The sequence below is a fragment of the Mesoplodon mirus genome (genome assembly GCF_964341445.2).
Source record: "Mesoplodon mirus genome assembly, contig: HAP1_SCAFFOLD_617, whole genome shotgun sequence".
In the NCBI taxonomy this organism is placed as follows: Eukaryota; Metazoa; Chordata; class Mammalia; order Artiodactyla; family Ziphiidae; genus Mesoplodon; species Mesoplodon mirus.
In genome coordinates this window covers 251,094-265,269 of record NW_028295408.1, presented here as the reverse complement: position 1 = coordinate 265,269, position 14,176 = coordinate 251,094, and the positions used below count along the sequence as shown (strand labels likewise).

General features: G+C 46.3%; 1 pseudogene across 1 annotated transcript in view; it reads right to left on the bottom strand.

Annotated features, from left to right (window-relative positions):
* Positions 1-14,176, bottom strand: part of LOC309797487 (forkhead-associated domain-containing protein 1-like) — a 156,658-nt pseudogene that overhangs the window by 111,504 nt on the left and 30,978 nt on the right. Inside the window, exons 3-5 of the transcript in view lie at positions 9,262-9,483; positions 2,324-2,378; positions 236-309 (exon numbers count right to left, since the gene is read on the bottom strand). The product of the transcript in view is annotated as a forkhead-associated domain-containing protein 1-like (transcript). The remainder of the gene's footprint in view (positions 1-235; positions 310-2,323; positions 2,379-9,261; positions 9,484-14,176) is intronic.

Below are 14,176 nucleotides of genomic sequence, written 5' to 3'. Positions count from 1 at the left end.
AGTGCACAGGACATGGCCCAGCACACAGTAGGTGCTCAGTACCTTGTAGTTGTAGATGTTATTTGGGATAAAATGAGCAGTGGCCAAACCTGGCTGAATGTCTTGGGAGGAAGAGGTGGTTTCTTGGAAGTAGGAAAAAGGGACAGTCCTTGAGACACAGAGAACAAGAGGCAGTGGCAATCTCTCCAAGGTCCCTCTTGCTGCTGTAGCTCTGTGCTTCCCCGAGACCCCTCACCTTATCGTACTGGGCCAGGTCCTGGTCCACAAAAATTTCTCTGTAAGGCTCTGCCACAGGAATTTCCTCGGCCACTGATTGTTCCGACAGTTCCGCCGCGTTGGTCCACACTAACACACAAGATCAACAGAGAATGCAGAGGAGACTGTGAGTTTCCCCAAAGTCTTAAAGAATATTTTCAGATTAACCTTCACATTCATGAGACTTATGCACTGAAAGCATTGCAGGAGGACTGGAAAGGGTAAGAGCCGCCTCATTTCTCTTCCCCAGCATTAACTGCACTGATGCACTGTGGTGTGTCTCTTTCCAGACTTTTTTCTATGCCGCATAAGAGCTGATGACCTTGGGCAAGTCATTTGCTCTCTCTAAGCCTTCGTTTCCACATACATAATTTAGGATCACTGATAGTCTCTGCTATAAAGGGCTATCTGGAGATTAAAAAGAATAATGATATAGAGCAGGGGTTGGCAAACTATGGCCCTGTGGCCAAATCTGGCCTTCTGCCTATTTTTGTAAATAAAGTTTTATTGCAACACAGCCACAGTGATTCATTTACAGATTATTTATGGCTGCTTCCCAGCTACAAAGGCAGAGCTGAGTAGTTGCAGCACAGACCATGGGACCCACAAATCCTAAAGTATTTACTATCTGGCTCTTTACAGGAAAAGTTTGCTGATCCCTCAGGTAGAGCATTTAGCACTAAACGTTAGCTATATTTTTTTTATTGAGTCATATCTTTTCAAAAAACAAAAATGCTTTTACATGACAGAGATTCTTATCCAGCTTACTTTTCAGCTAACAATATCAAAAACATCTTCCCATGTCAGTATTTGAGGCTGTACTGGGTTCTTTTCAAGGGTAGCATTGTGGTCCATTGTCCAAGTGTGCCAAACGTGTTTAACTAGGATCCACTTGAGAGACATTTAAGCTTTCCTAATTGTTTTCTTATTTACCCCAATATTACAAGGCCTGTTTATATGACTTTTGGGGAGTATGGCATTGTGTTTGGGGGCCCCACTCTGGATCACATCAGACATCTCGCAATTCACTCACATCAACACTGAATACATTTTTTTTTTATTGGTGTAGAAACGTTTGTAAAGATTTCTATAATTCTACTTGTGAGATCACTTGGGCCCAAGCAGCGTATTTTAAATTTCCAAGTGACTATGGTTTCTGGACAGCCACTGCACACTCTTATCTTCTTGTGAAGTGAGAAACTGAACAAATTGTTTTCAGTGGTGATGAAACTTTAATGAGTATTAACATTAATGATGAATGAAGCATGCACTGTCATGTTTGTGGACATTCATCATTTATTCATTTTGCTTCTGCCTTTTTTATTTATGCATTTTAGAGTCAAAGATTCCTGCCCCCCAAGCCAGGTCTCAAACCTGTTTGTGGACCCCAGAACCTCTAGTGGACATAGCTGATGGCCCGTGGTGCCCGGAGAATGCACAGCCTTGCGTGTTGAATGAGCAGCCCTGGCCACAGTGTTTCCTGGGGCGCGAGGAACACAAGGGCCTGGAACTTCAGCAGCTGCCCATTTTCTCTCCCTCCGCCTCCCCAGCTAGGTCCATGATTAGAAAACTTTTATTTGAAGCTCACTGCCCCCATCTGACTCTCTTGGATCCTGAGCAGCTAAGTCCTAACTGGCTACAGCAGCAACGCCTGATAGAGAAATAACGGAGCTACAGAATGCAATTTTCAATGTTCTCGTCGTCACGTTAAAAAGGTGAAAAGAAGAGAGGAATTTTTAATGATCAATTTGATTTAACCCAATACATTAAAAAAACATCATTTCAACACGTGATCGACAAAAAATATGGAGATATTTTATATTCTTTTTCTTCGAGGCATGAAGCCTTTGAAATCTGGGGTTTATTTGACACTGATTGCGCATCTGAATTTGGAAACTGAATTTTCAGGAGCAAGACTTGATCTGTTTTCAGATTCCTCAAGAAATCGGCTCCCACTGGAGGAAGGTACTGCCTGGCCCGTGTCCCCAGGGAGGGCCTCGGGGTCTGACCCTAACTGGGCCCCTGTCCAGTCTCAGCTTAGAGCTCTGGCGTCTGATGCCATCTCTACGGGTGACTCCAGGTGCCTCTGCGACCCTGTTGTGGTTGTCTTGAGGGACGCTTCCCTGCAAGATGATGGTCGGAGGGGGGACTTCATCAAACTTACAGAACAGGCTGATCGATGGGGTCCCTTTACTGGGGAAGGTGTGTTTATTCAAAGTCTTTGTGGAGCTAGAATTTGCTCTGAGACTCGCTTTCCTTACACCCAGGAAGGGAGGTGCTGGAGCAGTTACCCCTCACCCACCCCAAACTTCTTTACTGGCTACTCTTATTTATCAGAAAGAACCTAAGGGCCACGTATGAAGAAACTGGCTTAACTCTAGCTGCTGGATCCTTCGGAGGTCCCAGTGGGGAGAAGCCCCAGGGAGGGTCGGGAGGGCTGGGGAGGTGGGACGGCGGATATGGGGATGCAGGCACTTTAAGAATTTTCGTGCATGAGCTGTTGGCCCAATGGCAGGGGAGTTACTTTAATATTTTAACAACCCCCGGCTGTCCTGGTGCACTCCAGTAATCACCAGTCTGCAGCAGGGGCAGTATGTGTGCACCTTAACTGTGTCTTTCAGACATTGTAAGTTGTAAATAAAAGTTAAATAACAATCGTGGTTAGGTAATAACTTAATTTTTAAATTTTAATATTTAAAATTTTAATATTAAAATTTTAAATTATTAAAATTTAAATTTTAAATATTAAAATTTTAAACAATTTAATATTTACTGAATGTTCGCTATGCACCAGGCTCTGTGCTCAGCACTTACACGCAGGATACGGTTTCGTCTTCATAACAACCCAGTGAGATAGGCATTATTATTCCCATCTCCATTTTATACGTGAGAGATATGAGGCACAGAGACGTCAAGTCACCTGCTCAAGGACACACAGCTGGTAAGTGGTAGAGTCAAGGGATGAACCTAAGTTTGTTGGATTCAGAGCCTATGCTTTTAACCACTATGCAGTCAATGTATTGAAGTGGGAAGATGTTTATGACATATTATTGAATTTTAACAATCGGGTAGGGAATTCCTTGGTAGTTCAGTGGTTAGGATTCTGTGCTTCCACTGCAGGGGGCACAGGTTCCATCCTTGGCTGGGGAACAAAGATCCTGCAAGCTGAGTGGCACAGCCAAAAAAGGAAAAAAAAGAGAAGGTTACCTATATTAGGTTCATATGATCCCATTATTGGGAATATATATATATATATATATATATATATATATATATATATATATATGAATCAAGATGCTATTTTAATAAATCACTCCACATATTTTCTTTTCTCAGTAATTCTTCCCCACCTCCCATGAGCTCTTGCCATTAAGATTTGGCCTTGGAGCTGACGTTTTATTGCCTTGTGGTAAAGGAAGGATGAGTATTAACTAGAACCGGGTGATTTTCCCCCAGGCACAATGACGTTTCCATTTTGGACAATGTCTGGAGACATTTTTCAGCACCACAGTTAGGGGGGGGTGGTGGGGGTGGTGTTGCTACTGGTATCTCTGGTGGGTAGGAGTCAGGGATGCTGCTAAACATTCTACAGTGGACAGGACAGATCCTACAACAAGGAGTTATGCCACCCACATGTCACTGTGCCAAGATTGAGAAACCCTGACCTGATCTGCAGTAAATAAATCCTTGGCTTTGGGTTTTCAAATAGAATTTTTCAAGTCTAAAGCAAGGTGACAGTCTAACAGTGAACCAATTTAATTGGAAGAGCCCAGCTTTGCTAAGAGAGGAAAGAGCTTTCTCGGAACCCTTAAAAAGAGGTGTTTTCTGTCAAGAGACAGCATGGAGGACTGGAGCACAGAGTTTTCTCTAAAGCGTGGAGTAGAGAGGCCCAGACAGAAAGGAACTCCCCATGACACGGGAAGATGAAAGTCCTTTTCTGAGGATGGGGAGAGAGTCAGGGGAATGAGGGCAAACGTTTGGAAACATGAGACCTGGCTGAGAAGCTGAGGAGATAGAGCCCAGGTAGGTGTGAGGGACTATAAGCCATACGACTCATCCTTCATTTCTCCAGGGGGGATGCAAGTCCTTTAGAGAAGCCCCAAGTTCAACATGGCACTGGAGAAACCGGGGATTACAGTGGAAAAATTTAAATGGCGGAGTGAAAAAAAGAAAAGAAACAGCCCATGTGCCATGTGTCCAAAGGACGCATTAAAAAAAAACCCCAAAAACCCTGTATATATGTTCATAAGACAGAACATGATGCATACAACAAAATGAATGAATCTCAGAAATACTATGCTGAGTGAAAAAAGCCTTCCACAAAGGAACATGTACTACATGGTTCTGTGTACTTGAGATTCTAGAACAGGAATATCTAATCCATGGCGGGAAAAGAATTCAGAAGAGTGGGTGCCTCTGGGGCCTGGGGCTGGGAATTGACTGGGGAGGGACATGAGGGAACTTTCTGGGGTGATGGTAATGTTCTATATCTTGATAGGAATTCGGGTTACATAGGTGTGCACGACTGGCAAAACTCAGTGAGCACATTCAAGATCTACACCTTTCAGGGTGTGGTAGCCAGTCTCCAAGATGGCCCCACTGATTCTTGTCTCCTGGTATTCAGACCCTTGCATCATCCTCTCCAATACTGGATGGACTTTATATTAGTTAGCTGGGGCTGCCATAACAAAACACCACAGGAGGTCTTAACAAAAGAAATTCATTTTCTCACAGTTCTGGAGGCTGGAAGTCCAAGATCAAGGTGTGGGCAGGGTTAGGCCTCTCTCCTTGGCTTGCAGACGGCCACCTTCCTGCTGTGTCCTCACATGCACTTTTCTCTGTGCACGTGCATCCCTGGCGTCTCTCTCTCTCTCTTCTTACAAGGACACCAGCCCTTGGATTAGGGCCCACCCAATCATCTCATTTGAACTTACTCATCTATTTCAATACACTATCTCCAAATATGGTCACATTCTGCGATATTGGGATTGAGGCCTCAGCATATGCATTTTGGGGGAATGCAATTCAGTCCGTAACAAAGCTTCTCTATGTAACCAAGGATATTGCAGAAATGACACAGTTTGATTCCTGAGGTTAGATCATAAAAGACATTGCAGCTTCTGCCTCACTCTCTAGGACCACTTGTCTGGAGGAGCTGGCAGCTTGAGGATACTCAAGCAATGTATGGAGAGGTCCACTTAGTGAAGAACTGAGGCCTCTTACCAAAAGCCATGGGAGTGACCCATCCTAGAGGTGGGTCCTCCAGCCCCAGACAAGCCTCCAGAGGACCACATCCCAGCCACCACCATTACTGCAACCTGATGAACAATCCTGAGCAAGAATCCCCCAGCGAAGCCATTCCCAACTTCCTGACTCAGAGAAACTAGTAGAGAATAAATGTTTACTGTTGTTTTAGGCCATTACATCCTGCAGTAATTTGTTATGCAACAATAAGTAGCAAATACAGGTTTGGGCACCAGGAGTGGTGCAAAATTGAACAAAAACCCTACAATGTGGAGTGGTTTGGGATGGAACAGTGGCCAGAAGCTGGAGGACTTTGGCCAAGAGTCTTTGAGAAAGCCTGAATAGTCTTAGTAGAAGCCCGATGGCCTTTGAGGAGGCAGTGAGGGAAGGGTTCCAGGAAAGTGAGGAAAATGTTACTGGGGTTAAGGGATCCTTGTCAGGTGGTGGCAGAAGGTTTCTTAACACGTTGCCTGTGGTCATGAGGAAGGTAGAAAATGTTTGTGATGAGGCTGAATGGTCTAGCTAGAGAGAGTCCCAGACAGAGTCTTGGAAGGTGCTGCTGCCTGGTTACTTCTTGCTACTTATAGTGAAATGTGAGCGGGAGAGACAGTTAAAGGAAGGGCTGTTAAATCAGGGCAATGTTCTGGGATTGAAAATTCCCTGCCTCTCCAGGTGGCAAATGAAATGTAAGAAACAGGTTCTGGGCAAAGATCAAATCAAAGGCACTCTCAAGAAAACACAGTCCAGAGAAGAAGCTGAGGGTGTGGTTGTAAAATGCTTTGTTAAGAGTACAGATCCAGGGCAGTGTCCAAGAGAGCCCTTCGGTCAAAGAACTGGGCTTCTAAGAAGCTTCTGTCCTTTGTCAGTCTTTGCAGAAGCCCATGGTGGAAGGGCTTGTGTCCAAAAATATCTGTGGGCGTGGGTTTTGCCTAATAGGATGAACCCCAATAAGAAGCACTGCCAACTCAGACTGTCAGAGACCCACAAAAGTAAAAGAAGCGTCTGGACCCACAAGCTTCTACAGGCAGGAAGCAGGCTATAAAACTATGCAGCCACATCCATGGGACACCTTTCATAGGAAAGGGAGGACGACTCCGAAGGCGGAACTCAGGGACAGGCGGGCAGAGCCAAGAGCCCTGGAAAGTCATTTCTGGGCAAGAGTTGGACTGAAGCCCAGTCAAGGAACTGCCGATATTTTCCCAGCTGGACTTCAGAACTGCTTTGGGCCAGGGACTCCTGTGTGTTTCCTGTTTTTCTTCTTTTGGAACAAGAGGAGTGTATGTAGCAGTCATGCTATGTCTGTCCCACCAATATGTGCTGGGTGTGTGAGGGACAGACCCTTTGTTCAGAGGTCTTCAGATTTCTGGAAGTAGTACTTGATGAGCTGAACGTAAGGTACTACACCCATGAGCCCCATCTGTACCTGGACTTGATTTAGACGAGATTCTGGAATTTGAGGTGATGCTGTTACTGGGGTGAGATTCTGGGGGGCCTTGGGAGAGAGGAGGAGGAGTGTGAATCATTGAGGACCCGAGGGCAGGCTGTGGTAGCCGGCGTCCAAGATGACTGCTGATAATCCCCGCCTCCTGGTCTTCAGGCCCGTGTGTAGTCTTCCCCCACACTGGAGGGTGACGCCCTGGGTAACCATCAGGATATTGCAACAATGACAGAGCATGACTTCTGAGGCTTAGTCACAAGAGATGTTGCCATTTCCATCTTGTCCTCCAGGATCACTTGCTCAGGAGGAGCAGCTGCCGTGTCATGAGAACGCTCGAGCCACTCTCTGGGGAGGCCCATGTGGTGAGGAGCCGGGGCCTCCTGCTGACAGCCAGGTGAGCAGCCGTCTTGGAAGTGCATCCTGTGACCCAGGTCAAGCCTTCAGATGACTGCAGCCTTACGAGGGACCCTGAGCCACAGCCGTCCTGCTAAGCTGCTGCCAAATTCCTGACCCACAGAAACCGTATAGATGATAACACATGTTTGATTTTTGCTTTAGGCTGCTACGTTTGGGGAGAATTCGTTATGCAATCATGATAACTAATACACATTGTGTGTTCATTTTACATGAAGGAGACAAAACATGTTGAATTCTAGTTAATGGTATATGTGCTAAAACATTTAGGGGGAGGACTACAGATGTGTGCTATTTATTTTGAAATGCATCCAAAAAATAAGATGGATTAATGCAGGACAAGAAGGATGGGTAGACAGAAATGTAATAAAGAGTACAGCAAAGTGTTAGCGGTAGAATTAGGAGGAGAGCTGTCTCTGTAAAATTCTTTGTGCTTTGCTGTATGTTTGAAAGTTTTCACATTAAAATGCTGGGGGGAAATGGCTGGGTAATTTCTTAACTTGGGTGGTAGGTACATGAGCGTTCCTTAGATGATGATGATGATGATGTAAACTGCAGAGATACCTTTCATTTGCTCCTTAGTCTGTATATTTCAGAATAATAACTATTATTTGAATGGCTGAGGGAAGTGACTAGGTGAGTGGTCCTGAGTGAGACCAGGGAAGGGTGTGGAGGCATCGAGAGACCTGGGGACTCACAGAGGTCTGGGGCTGGGACGCAGAAAACAGAGAATGGGACCTTCACACCAGTGGCCACAGAAGAAACCTGGGAATCATGCCAGGGACTAAGTCGGGCCAGCTACTCGGCCAGTAAGGCTGGCAAGGCCGAGAGGATGGTGACAGACAGGAAGTCTCCTCCCCAAATGCCATGAGGCCTTCTCGGGGGGAGGGTGGGAGAAGGAAACCCTGATGGCTGTGTGTCCCCAAAGTGACCAGGCTGTGAGTGACAGTCACTGAGATAACCAGCCTTAAATTTGACTGAAAAGCATTAGATTAGATTAGATTGAATATATCACCTCCGGAGAAGTAATTTTCTCCTTAAGCCTCAGTCTCCTCTTACCTGTAAATGGTAATAAAATATTTAAAAACCTCTTAAGGCAAGAGGGATTTCAGTTACCAATATGTCTGTACATCTGAGTCGAAGTATATAAGTTTAGATTCTGATACACATTCATATATATTCATATATACGTACAAACACACACACACACACACACTCACCACAGAGGTACTGATGTGTGCAGATGGGCAGAGCACAGTCTTGGAGGAGTTTGTACCAAAAAGTCCACAGGGAGAATTCTGGTGATAAGGGTGACAGCTTATCTTTTACTGTTTTCTAACTTTCTGCTTATCCCAATTTTTTCACATTTGATTATGTTCTACTTCAGAACCAGAGAACATAAGCAAAAGCCAGAGAAAGACAAATATCATACCATATTGCTTATATGTGGAATCTAAAAAAAGGTACAAATGAACTTATCTACGAAACAGAGATAGAGTTACAGATGTAGAAAATAAACTTATGGTTACCGGGAATAAGAAGGGGGAGGGATAAATTGGAAGAGAGGGATTGACATACACAATACTATACATAAAAGACATAACTAAGAAGGACCTACTGGATAGCACAGGGAACTCTCCTCAATACTCTGTAATGGTCTATATGGGAAAAGAATCTAAAAAAGAGTGGATACATGTATATGTTGAACAGATTCAGCGTGCTGCATACCTGAAACTAACACAACACTGTAAATCAACTGCACCTCAATAAAAATTAAAAAAAAAAGGGAAAGCAGAAACTGAGACCCATCCTCCTAGCAAAAGCCCCTCCCCTAAGCCGCCATGGAAGTGCCCATGAGTACCTTGCCTGATGATGGGAATGCTGTGGGCGGCTCTGTCCACCTCGAAGGAGAACATCTTCTTGCTGGCACTCACGGGCTGCCTGTGGGAGGCTGGTGGGACCATGGGGGGCTCGGGGGACCCCTGCGACCAGCTCCTCTGCACTGGCGCTGTCCAGATGCCCGGGTAGAAGGGGGTCTGTGGTGGTGAGGGTGACTGGTTCAGTTGCTGGGTGGCCCAAGGTGGCTGTGGCCTTGGCCAAGGTGCTGGGCCCCTCACCCATGGGAAGGAGACCTGCAGGGGCAGACAAGAGGGTCAGGGGAGGTTACGAGCAGCTGGGGTGGTCTTCACCTTTCTGTCCCAGCGACATAATTGCTGCCCTAGATTTTGGCGTATAAGTCACTTCTCCCAGGAAGCCCTCCCAGACTCTCCCCAAAGTTGGGATGGCGGTCCACACCATGGGTCACCTTGCACACTATCGCACCACCATTTATTGGGTGCAGCCTTCGTGCCAGGCACCCAGTCAAGAGATTCACATGCATTACCTCATTTAATACCCCTGATGCTCTCTGACGAGCCCAAGGCTGAGCAAGACCTAGTGACTTTCCCAGGATCACAGATTTGGCAGTGAGCGTCTGAGCTGGTAGAACGCCACCTCTGAGCTCTGAGAGGCTGACAGCTTTTTGTCTACCTTGCTCAGCACCGTATCCTCAGCTCCTAGAATAAACCCTTGGCACATACACAGTAGGTCCTTAAATACTGGTTGAAAGAATGAATGAACACATCTCCGAGATTCAAGCCCAGCTCTCCAGGACACACACATCCACACTGTGTGTCTCCCTGGCACTCCCATTCCACCTGTTTCCTGAAGCCGAGAGCTCTGGGGTGGCAGGCACCCCAACTGGCTCACACCCCAACTGGCTCATTAACCTGTGATCCTCAACATCTGCCACATCTGATTCTTGGCAGATGTTCCGTAAATATCTATCGAGGGAACCTTTTATCATCTGACCCAGCAGATGATGTCTGTAGCTACTTTCATTAGAGAGCACATCAAAATCCATATACACCGGGAGAAGCAAATGCTGAGAGGTGCTGACACCTGGCTTTGTCTTGGTTAATGCTGTTGTGGCCGTCCCTCCCCCAGCGTAGTGGTTAAACCGTGACATCGTGAATGCTACCATTTACTGTAATTACTCACCGATTTCTCGCGATAGCCCTGAAGGGGAGGCGCTCTCCTTATTCCTAGCTTACAAATGAGGCTTGGAGAGGTTAAGGACTTCACCAAGCTCAGGTGGTGGTGGAGAGAGGTTAAGGACTTCACCAAGCTCAGGTGGTGGTGGAGAGGGTGGTGGGACTGGGGTTCTGGAAAGCTCTTTCCCTCTCTGTCTCTCTCTCCCTTCTCTGCCCCACCCCCACCCCCAGTCGCTTGGCAGAAAAAAAACACACTTTTCAAGTAAGAAGCTAAGTTCAAAGGTTGCCGCCTGTGGCGGGTCACGTTTCTCTTTCTGCAGACTGCAGACACATAATGAGAAACAGGACAGAATGCTTCCGAAATAGGACCACTGGCAGACAGAACTTCCTATAGCTCCAGCTGGATTGTATTCAAGAGGAAGGTTCTCCACTCACTCAGGTTCCCAAACCAGTCCTTTAGCTAGTCTTTCCCAGCCAAGTCAAGAATCCGGTGAATTCCCCTGAAGATTTTTTGGAGTCAGGGAGAACACTGTTGGGGAAAATCAAACTCCAACTGCCTGGCGACACCTGGCCCAGCATTTATGATGACACTGGCCCCGTTGAAACCTGTTTCCGGAACGGACTTGGCAGTGTTCCAGAACTCTGTTACCTTATGTGAAGATTCGAATTTCTCTCCACTGTGGGCACCTCGGTCTCCACCTAAGCTTTCTTCCTTTCTCTCCTTTCAGAAGCTGAGGTGTCCTGCTCCTGCCTTGCACTCACTTCTCCATCCATCCTATCCCTTCCCGTCCTCTCCTCTGGGGCTGTCTTGCCTCAATCATTCCTACAACCTTTCCTCATCGATTTAATAAAGATTTATCGAATGAAAGGGCTGAACGTGGGAAGGGGGAAATTTGAATATGTTTTACCCCCCGCCTGATAGAAAACAAATCTAGAGACCACGGGTAGTGTGGAGGAATTCCCTTTTGTGCTGGGATACTCAGCTAGATGTGCCTCACTGCCCACTAATTGCCAGGTTGCTAAAGGGAGTGCTCATATCTCATGCCTCAAGTGGTTCACTGCCGTAGTGGACAGGCGGCAACCCACCCGGCTCTTCTGGAAATTCCAGGAATCTCCCTCCCTATCTGTCGGCCCATTGCTGTGGGTGGGGCTAAGCAATCAACCAATCACACTCCCTGGACATACTGATTGGTTCAGTGGTGGGGCAAGTGATCCAATCAGAGCCAAGGAGACCCAAGAAGACTTGGCTGGACACCAGGATCTGGAGTGACCTGGTGGGACTTCAGAATGCAGCCAGCATGAGGGAGTGGAGCCCAGACATGGAGAGAGGGAAGCTGTTTCTTTATTTTTCAAATTGTGGTAAATAACCTGCAACATAAAATTTATCATCTTAGCCATTTTAAAGTAAATAGTTCAGTGGTGTTAAGTATTTTCACATTTCTGTGAGATGGATCTCCAGAACTTTCTCATCTTGCAAAACGTAAACTTTATTAACCATTAGACAACAACTCCCCATTCCCTCCGCCACCCAGCCCGTGGTGACCAACATTCTGTCTCTATGAATTGGACTACTCTAAGTACCAAGTACCTCAAATAAGTGAAATCACATGGTACTTGTCTTTTTGTGACTGGCGTATTTCACTTAGCACAATGCCCTCAAGGTTCATCCATGTTGTAACATGTCAGAATTTCCTTCTTTTTTTTTTGTGGGAGGAGGGCCTCTCACTGCTGTGGCCTCTCCCATTGTGGAGCACAGGCTCCGGACGCGCAGGCTCAGCGGCCTTGGGTCACGGGCCCAGCCGCTCTGCGGCATGGGGGATCCTCCCAGACCAGGGCACGAACCCGTGTTCCCTGCATCGGCAGGCGGACTCTCAACCACTGCGCCACCAGGGAAGCCCTTCTTTCATTTTTAAGGCTAAATAATATTCCATCATACAGTTTAGAGTGTATTTTGTTTATCCATTAAGCGTCATGGGCACTTGGGTAGTTTCTACCTCTTGGCTATTATAACTATGCTGCTGTGAACATGGTGGGGAAAATAAGGAAGCTGGTTTTGAGCCTTGGCTGGGGTGCTACCCTGAAGTGCTCCATCCCTGAGGCCGGCTAGAGCTGGTTTCTGTTGCTTGCAGCACACAGAGCTCGAACAATAGGGCCTCTAGGGGGAAGGATCCAAAGATGTATAAATGCAGCAGAGACTCCAAGCTCTACGGGTATAAAAATTAAAAAATAAAGTTTTTTGTTTTTTTTATTCTCTGAAGCGTGTTGGTTGAGGGTAGCTTTAGTTGGATGGTTAAAGTTGGTTTTCTCTAGTTTGCCGGCTTGCTTTATCAGAGGGAAGGTCAAGGTTTTCTCAGAAATTGCTGATGGTAACTACAATGAAACAGGCAGGGAGAAAAGCAAACATAAGAAGAAGACTCCCATTCAAAGCCAGCTCTGGGCTGTACAGGAAGCATGGGGTCAAGGTCAGTTATCAACAAGTCTGTTTTTATTATTTATTTATTTTAGATTTAATTCTATTTATTTTGGGCTGTGTTGGGTTTTCGTTGCTACCTGCAGGCTTTCTTTAGTTGTGGCGAGCGGGGGGCTACTCTTGGTTGTGGTGCACGGGCTTCTCCGTGTGGTGGCTTCTCTTGTTTCGGAGTGTGGGCTCTAGGCGCATGGGCTGCAGTAGCTGGGGCACATGGGCTCAGCAGTTGTGGCACATGGCCTCTAGAGCACAGGCTCAGTAGTTGTGGTGCCTGGGCTTAGTTGCTGCGTGACATGTGGGATCTTCCCAGACCAGGGCTCGAACCTGTGTCCCCTGCACTGGCAGGTGGATTCTTATCCACTGTGTCACCAGGGAAGTCTTCAAGTCTGTTTTTAGAAACTTTAGTTTAAAAATACACGCTAATGCCTTTTCTCTTTCTTTGTGTCTGTTCTCTGACCATATGGTATGTTGCCATGGTTGGGTTTTTTGTTTTGTTTTTGAGGTAGCATATGTTATACTCCTGATTTCTTTTCTATACTACCTTTAAAATAGCAGGTTGGGGCTTCCCTGGTGGTGCAGTGGTTGAGAGTCCGCCTACCGATGCAGGGGAAACAGGTTCATGTCCCAGTCTGGGAAGATCCCACATGCCGCAGAGCGGCTAGTCCCGTGAGACCTGGCCGATGAGCCTGAGCGTCCAGAGCCTGGGCTCCGCAATGGAAGAGGCCACAACAGTGAGAGGCCCGCGTACCAAAAAAAAAAAAAAAAAAAATAGCACGTTGTCAACCACCTGGATTAACCATGACCACATCCACGGCTGAATTTATATTAGCTTTAATAAACAAAGGTCAATGATTTACTCAAGAAATCACTATCCATTTTTTTTCAAATTATCTACTTGTTCTTTGTGTTATTTCTCCAATATCTGCTTCTAACCCTGTAAAGAGTGTAAGTTGAATGGGACACCCTAAAAAAAATTCAAGGTAGTTTGCACATCGATTGCCTACAATACACATGAATTCTGCCAGGAAGCCCTGGAGCCTGCAGAGAAGGTGGAAACTTAGACCTTGCCCTTGGAGAGCTTCTTATGCACTCTGCCATTTGTAAGTAATTCTGGACAATACAACGACTATGAGCCACTGTGTAGAGAAGCCACAGATGTGCCACAGACTGTGCTGGGCACTTAATGCGTGTCATCTCATCTGATCTCCAGAATAATCTTGGAGGAGGCATTTTACCCCTCATTGTGTGGATTAAGAAACTGAAGCTCAGAGAGGTTAAATGACTTGCCCAACATCTCACAGCCAGGAAGTGGTGACACTATTTGAC